Here is an 8081-nt window from a genome sequence, read left to right as displayed (position 1 = left end):
CTATGCTAAGTAGATATCTTACACTTTTTCATGATACTTTTTTTATTGAAGTTATTTAATTAATAATCCCTATTGTTATTAAATTTTAATATTTATTTATGTTTTACGCCCATCTCCAGTGTGGCTAGACTATTATTTGTTATTTATCATGATATTATTTTATTTTACATATATTATTTTTTATGCTATTTGAAAGTTATGCTACTATATATAATTTTTCAATTAATTCATAAGAATTTATTTTATCAACCCTCTCATATTTTTCTAACTATTATTTTTTATAACATTACTGAATTAAATTACCACGAAAATCTCATATTCTTTTTAATAAATATAATATTTCTTAAATATTTTTTTTTATCAATTTCTACTACTATGAAATTTAATTGAACACTGGTCCATACAATTAAGTATTTTATTCATAAATCTGCTTAAATTGAGTACATCAATTATAGCAATGATTCAATATAATAAATCAAGTTATTTCATTAATCGACTATAATATTTAATGAATCAATAATGTGTACATAGTCAAATTCATTAAATTTTTAAAGTTAAATATTAAATTGGATAATAAAAAGTATATTTAATAAATACACTAACCAAATAATATTAATATGTTAATTAATTAATAAGTTATAGCTAATTTCTTACCCGTTTCCGTCACCCTCGAATGTGTGTGTGTGTGCGAATTTATTTTCTTAAAAATGCAACTGACAGTATATATTCCATATTGTGACCCGGTGAAGGTTGCTTCCAAATTCCAATTCTTATAATATTCCATATTTTTTTATTTTTTAAATTGTAGTTACATCCCCTATTTTTTTTAAATTTATATAATTATCCAAATAATTTACAAAGCTCCAATTGTTTCAAATTTCAATCTATAATTTATTTACGATTAATTTAAATTTTTTTAATAATAATCGGTTAATCATTCAATTATTTATAAAATTGTATGAATGTAACAAATATATTGAATTTTCTTCTTCTTATTTTTGTTCTTATTGAGACTTGTTCTGAACATTTTACTAATTATCACAAATCAATAATTTATAATTTACCTTTGACGTGGACGAAATTCAAAGCGTCCATAAGAATGATATGAAGTGTGAACACCAATATGAGAGTAAACTCTTGAAGGTCGTGTCAATACTTAATATCCACAAATTTATTTCAAACTACAAACACGTCAGATCAGTGCCAATTTATTCGAAGGGTTGTTCCAACTTGAGTCCTATCCGATCAAAACCTTATCAAGTATAGACTTGTCATGGCCGATCAACCATTTTTTAAATCGTGACTTGCACATGACCCAATTAAATTATAATTTTAATCCTATAAATTAATTAGCATAGAATAAAAAATGCCAACTCTTTTAGATTACAAAACTAAAAATGCCAACACCTCCCAAATTATAATTTTATGGGATTATATGCAAATCACATACAATAAAAATAAAAATTATCAAAACTATAAAATTATGTAACTAAATTCCAAAAATCAATTCACATCATACCAAAATGTCACTCTCTATAATCTAGAAGACTAAAATTACTCCTCCCTAAATAGTTACATGAAACACGATTCCCACGTTTTCCATAGAAGGAATTTAACAATTGGTCGATTCCCAAACTGTCAAATTGTCAATAACTCCCACTCAATTCTCATCACAGAATCATAATGTGGGGCTATAGAAAAATGGGGGCAAGTTCTTAGAATCCGTACACACAAACCAAGACAAAAATGCAACATTGATTGGACGTCCAAGTTTTATTTGAGCTTTCATGTTAAGGAACTTTTGAACTATGAAGAACGATGAAAACGACTTGTTTCCTTAAATTACAATAATAGGGATTGGGTTACGTATTAGGGATGAGGAATGTGATGAATAAATTAAAAAAAAGTTATCTAATGAGGCCTAGTTTGAATGACGAAGTCGAAGTCTTATGATTTTAGAAGTGATGGGTATGAATCCCGTTAGATGAGTGGGATTTTGTCTGTTGTATGGTAGGAGTTGGTTTACTACATAATACGAGTTGTTGTCTACTGTAATAATAGGTGTTATTGAACAAAATATGATTATTGTGATAGTTTTTATTAGATATTGATGTTGATAGGAATTATTGTAGTTGCAATCGATTTATTTTAATTAATAAAAATTCATCGCTCTTATATTAAAAAAAAGTTAAAAAAACTCATATAGGGACGTTTATAATTATATTTAGTAATTTAATTTTAGTAGGCAGATGCTGGATATTATTATAAAAAAAATTATTTCCTATATTATAAATTGCTATGACTTTAGAAATATGATAAATTAATATTATTTATTACAGTCGAATAAATGGAGTAATGAGGTAATTAACCACTAGAAGAAATATGATTTTCACTATGATTAATTATCACAGTTAAAAGTAAAATATCATAGTGGATACTCACTAAACATGGATGCACAACGATTATTAACCTTTATTTCTGTAAGTGAGGGTATTTATCACAGTTTCATAATATTCTCCACAGCTAAAAACTGTGGCAAATATTTTGTTCATAGATAAACCTATATCGAATGTTAATTAATCGTGGTTAAAAAATAAATATTCGTATTAATTTTATCTAATTGTGTTAGATAGTAGTGAATTAAGTTTTAAAAATCGTGGTGATGTATAGTATTGGAAATAATCAATTTTTTTTTTTTTTTGTAGTGAACTTTGGTCTTTTTTCGTTATAATCTGTATTATTTTCTAATAAAGAATTACAATGAAAAAATTACCAAGATCATTTATTTCACTCCTTTGATAAATGAGAAAATCTTATTTTGTAATCACTTTTTTTTTTTAAGAAAATAGAATATGAGCTACAAGTTGCTATAAATTTATAACATATTGTATTGTCTTCTTTTTTTTTTTTTTTTGGTGAATGTAAGTTTTCATTCATCCAATAATATTTACAGAGTACTCCGGGCATACCCGGAGAGATACAAAAGGACCCTCACTAAAGTTTAAAGAGCAATTAAACCGTGTGGTGAAAGTGTCAAGAGGAGCCTATACACTGTGATCTTGACTAAGATAATAAGCCCCTCGGGACTGGGTTTAACGTCTTCAAAGATGACTTCATTGCGATGCTTCTAAAGGGTGTAGACCGTGCATGCCAAAGCTAGGTGTCGCGCTTTGTTATGAACGGAAGAGTCGGTTTTATCCTTCTTTAGCCATTTCACCGCACTGTGCAGGGTGAACATACGTTGGTTAATCCCAAGCCATTGTCGGATATGGGACCAAATGTAGTTGCTGAACGGACACTCAAAGAAAAGGTGTTTGGCCGATTCCTTGATATTGATGCAGAGTGAACACAAATCCTCCTCATGGAGGAATCCAAGTCTGTCCTTTGTAGCTAATCTGCAGCGCAAGCCAAGCCACATAATAAACGAGTACTTCGGTGGGATGAAAACCTTCCAGATAGATGCTTTCCAAGGCTGTCTCGTAAGTTTCGGCCTAAAGTACTCATATGCTTTCGACATTTGGAGACCCTTAGTGGTAGCCCATCCCGTCATATGTTCAATTATTGTCGCCGGTGACCCAAAAGCAGTGAACCCTATTGCGGATATCAGCAAGCTGTTGAAGGAGTGGAGAATCCCCCTTCTTCGGTTGCCAGTCCCAAATCGAGGCACCTCTAAGGTAGACACCGTTGACCCACTGCACCTACAACGTGTCTGTCTTGCGGTGGATGTTCCATAGGATGCGTGCAAGGAGCACAACGTTACAAGATTGAATGTGCCTAATACCGAGACCGCCTTCCTCCTTGGGATGGCATATTTCCTCCCAAGCGATTGGTGCCCTCCTTGAGTTCCATAGAAAATTCCTACAAAGTCGGTGAATTTTCTCGATGACCGCCTCTGGAAGAGGGAAAACTTGGAGCCAAAAGCACTCCACGCCCTGAATAACCGAACGAATAAGTTCCAATCGGCCTGCATAAGATAAGGTTTTGGATTTCCACTTTGAAATGCAGTTGGCAATTTGGTATTGTCTTGTTTTTAATAAAAGACATATTTGTTGTGGCTTACTCATTTTGATCTATTTTGTACTTTGAACTTTTACATACCTTATCTTTTTCATCATTATAGATTTTGTTTTCATGTGTTTTATTTTCTCTTTTTCATCATTATAGACTTTAGATAAATGTTTGATAAATATTTATTGTTTTAATTGCTGATTTATTTTTTTAATTTATATTTTTATTTGCAGATTAAACTTTTATCTTTCAAGATTTCTTTGCAAGGACAAGGTTTTTATATTTTTAATTTAATTCACTTAAATATTTTATTTTATTTTTACTTATTTATTTGAAAAATGCTTTCCACCCCCATGTTATTCAAAAATATCAATTTATCCCCTCGTGTTAAAAAAAAAAATAAAAACTTACTTTCTTGTGTTTTTAAAAACGAAGCAAAATACCCCTCTCGCTCGAGTAGTGTAATACACGCACTTATTTCTTTTTTCTAGAACAAAATTTATTTGAATCTTTATTTTACAACCGTTAGATTTTATTTAACGCAAATCAACGGTTTATATTAAACATCTATAATAATCTACGTTTCATATAAAATTCTATTGGGGAAATGACACTTTTCGTCACATAACTTAGGGCCTTTTCACTTAGGACCAAAAAATAACATTTTTGGTCCTATGACACTTTTTCATTAGATGTTTAATCAAAAAGCCCACTTGGCTGTTAATTGCAAAAATGCTACTTTTTGAATGGGACCAAAACTGAGAATTCAGTAACATATGAGACCAAAAGTATAAAAGCTCTAATAGCCACATGCTTAACATATATAACAGAAGTGTCATGGGACTAAAAGTGCTATTTTTTAAGAATTATGGGACCAAAAGTAGAATCTTGTAACCAATGGGGCTAAAAGTGAAAAAACCCTAATCATGGGACGAAAAATGATATTTTTTCAATCTTATTAAATCAACACGCCATATTTAATTTCATATATAATTTATATACAGAAATTCTCAATATATTTTTTTAATTATATGTATGATATATATTTATGATATAATATATATATGTATATATGTATAGCCCAATCAGTCCCCCTTCCCACTAGTCACCCCCTCCTCCTATCACGAGCGTGTTCTTTTGTCTCGTAGCGAAATGTAATTCTTATATATTTTTTTTTCGTGCGGCGTCTCAGGTTACGCCTACCCTTCGACCAGCTTTTGCACATATCAGAGTATACCGACAGTCTATTGCGTGTCCTCGACACTGGAGCTCGCTAGTGCGATATCCAAACGCATCCCTGCGTGGCACCGCATGCGCTTGCGCTCGCCTATTCGAAATGCCCATATTGGCCGAGGCTCTCGGCACTCTCACCTTAGCATCTCGCACACAATCTCAAAACCTACCGACGCATTCCTCACTGGCAAAGAGCATCCTCGCTCCGCCTCGGCATTACGGCTCTACGCGTGCGCCCGCAACGCCCATCTCATGCCCTACGCTCACTCAGTGCATCCTAGGTGCACGCCTTCGTCATGGCCGCCTTCCATGCCTTGCCCGAGTAGGACCGCATCATAAGTCCGAGGCCCATTCGATATGCCAACATCTTGCCTTGATCTCACACGGCATGCCTGACATGTCTTCTTGCCTTTTGGCTTGGTTTCACAATATGCCCACAGTGCGGCGTCGTCCCACGACTGCTCATCTTTAGCCAATGGACCCCATGGACGGCTAGAACTCGATAGCGCATACCATGAGTTGGATCACAAGGTCTTCGAGTGCTTGCCTCAATCATCCATTCGCACGAGAGGTGTTGCCCCTGATATCTCGCAGCCCGCGGGGCAACCTTGTGTGTCACACGGAGCCTCTCGACCGTATTGGCGTCCAACGTAGGCCATCCTAGCCCTACGCTGTCCGTCAGGTTTTCAAGCCCTTCGGGGACTCTAAGCACTCCTCTGAGCTGTCTAGAGCTGGCTCTTGAATACCCCCATCATGCCCCCCAAGAGATGCTCATTTGGTGCAGATGTTTCTCAAGCTACTGCCGTCGTGCACGGGGAGGGCTGACTGGAGCCCACCACTGCATGCCCCCCTTATAACATGATTAAGAAAATATTCTTTTGTTCCAAGAGTAGAATACTAAAAGGGCACAGTAGTGCACTTTTCCCGCATCTCCTTCAGCCGACGTTCAAATCACGTCCCGCTTGAACCGTAGCGTTGCCTACGATTTCCACATAATATCTATAGAGTTTCAGCCCCATCTGATCATCCATGGCTGAGGAATTGCCTCAGCAATACTCTGAAACTACAGTCTCGCCACTTCACTGGCAGACTCTAAACATCGTCATCATTCCTACGGAAACAAAACCGTCTACCTCTGAAACATCTTGGAGGTGCTCCCAACACTCCATGGATCTCTCTGTTGAAATAGTATTGCAAATCTCCAAGGATAAAGCACTCTACTTCACACATTTCTCTCGTGCTCGCGCGTAGAGTGGCACTTGATCATCGCCCTTATATCTCCATGGCCAAACATCCTCAGAATGACTTCATACTTGACGGACAGCATCCCCACACATTAAGGAAGTTTCCATATGAACAGTGTTGCAGTCTCCAATCGGTAAGAGTCTCTGCTCGAAGACCATTTGCGCCTTTGCGTGCTGGCCAAGGTGCGGCCAGTGACACCTGGAAACTCCTTCCCCTTCCCCTCCTTGATCCACCAACACTCCCCTCTCCCTCCACTTCCCCTCCCCTCCTCTTCCCTTCCCCAACAAATGCTCAAAACGCCCCTTTTGCCGTCTCGTTTCCTTATTGCCCCTTCTCCTACCCCACCAGCATCATTCCCTCCCCTTCCTATTAGATAAATGATTGATAAATATTTGTTATTTTTGCATAAAAATAGGCTAACCCAAAAAGGTTCAAGCAGACCAAAAGGAAGAAAAAAGTACAAGACCTATGGTGTTCCCCGAGGGATCTAGTTCAGGAGAAACCCTAGGAAGCCCAAGGCGACAAGCAAGCTTCCCCTAGAAAATCGAAGTCCAGCTGTCCAAAGTTCTAGAGGACTTTGATCTATGAAGCCCTCATAGACCCAAAAGGAGACTTAGGGACTTCAAGTCCCCTAGCTCAATTCAAAGGTTCTCCACATGGCCCCCATGGGAGACCTAGGAGGCGACCGCAAGACCTCTAGAGGTCCCCCTTTACAAAATTGGATGAGAACCATTATCCCCCTTAGGGACACGTGGCCCCCTAGAGACAAGTACTATAAACTTTAAAAAGATTAGACTCCAACTGGGAGAGATCTCCTCAACTCCATCCCTGAAAATTTAAGAAGGCAACATCCTTTTCCCCCTGTGGATACATAACATACTCCAATAGTCCCCTGAATTTGGGGGGATCCTTTAGATACCCCTTAAATTAGAGGTAGATCGACATTATCCAACAACTTTGAACCATGATTCCTGCAAATTCTTGAACTTCTCCAACAATTTTATTGTTGCTTATAAATTGAGAGCTCCTCCAACTGGAGAGAAGGACATCATTAGAGGAAAGATGAGAAGGACATCATTAGAAACACGTGGTCAGATGGACATCTTCACACATGCATATGTTTTACACTCTATGAGCCTACCTACTATACTTTTTATCCTGTTTTATACCATGTTAGATTAAAGGAGCATTGTGATTTTGAACTTAGAGCTTTGATTTCATACCAATCTCTCTATTGTACATGAAATCAGGCAATAACACTTTCTTCTTCACTAATTTATACATTTTTATCATCTAGCACTTGTTTCACCACTTTTCACTTAAAGTGGATCGAGCACCATATTTTTTCTCGCAATATTGTTCGATACGTATATTTTGTGCATGCATCACTGGCGCCGTCTGTGGAAACACAGAACTGAGACATGAGAAATGGAAGCTATCAACATTAGAGCAAAACCTCCTCGGATGACTCCCCCCCAAGGATGGTCCTCATCATGCTAGAGAATCTCCAAAGGATGATTACTACCTCAGTTCAAGGCCCAATTTCAACGGCCCCTGCCTAATAGTATCTTTACCTAATACTAACTTCCCTACTA

The sequence above is a fragment of the Sesamum indicum genome, linkage group LG6 (assembly GCF_000512975.1).
Source record: "Sesamum indicum cultivar Zhongzhi No. 13 linkage group LG6, S_indicum_v1.0, whole genome shotgun sequence".
Lineage (NCBI taxonomy): Eukaryota > Viridiplantae > Streptophyta > Magnoliopsida > Lamiales > Pedaliaceae > Sesamum > Sesamum indicum.
The sequence above is the reverse complement of the archived record's forward strand: the minus strand, read 5'-3'. Positions refer to the sequence as shown.